Source organism: Otolemur garnettii, unplaced genomic scaffold (genome assembly GCF_000181295.1).
Source record: "Otolemur garnettii isolate 467f Iridium unplaced genomic scaffold, OtoGar3 scaffold00003, whole genome shotgun sequence".
NCBI lineage: Eukaryota > Metazoa > Chordata > Mammalia > Primates > Galagidae > Otolemur > Otolemur garnettii.
Window position 1 is genome coordinate 28,290,950 of NW_003852398.1, and position 334 is coordinate 28,291,283.

Here is a 334-nt window from a genome sequence, read left to right on the forward strand (position 1 = left end):
AACCCTCTCTGCTTTGTAATGTTTTCCTTTCTCTGGCTTGTGTTTCAAAGGACACACCTATCTGGCTCCTGGACAATCCAAGGGCAGCCACATCCTGCTTTTCCAGTTCTTCTGCCTCATGGGTACTCCAAGACAGAGGCCTCAAAGCAGCTCCAGGACTTCTCAGGAACAGGCCCAAGCTTTAACCAAACAACCCATTTTGAGCACCCTGACTTTGCAATTGTCATATACCTTAGTTCATAGACAAGAACTTTGTTGATGGCAGTAATTTTTCCTGGGCATACTTAAAAATTTTTTTTTCTTAAAATTTTAATGATGCAAAAAAAATCCCAGA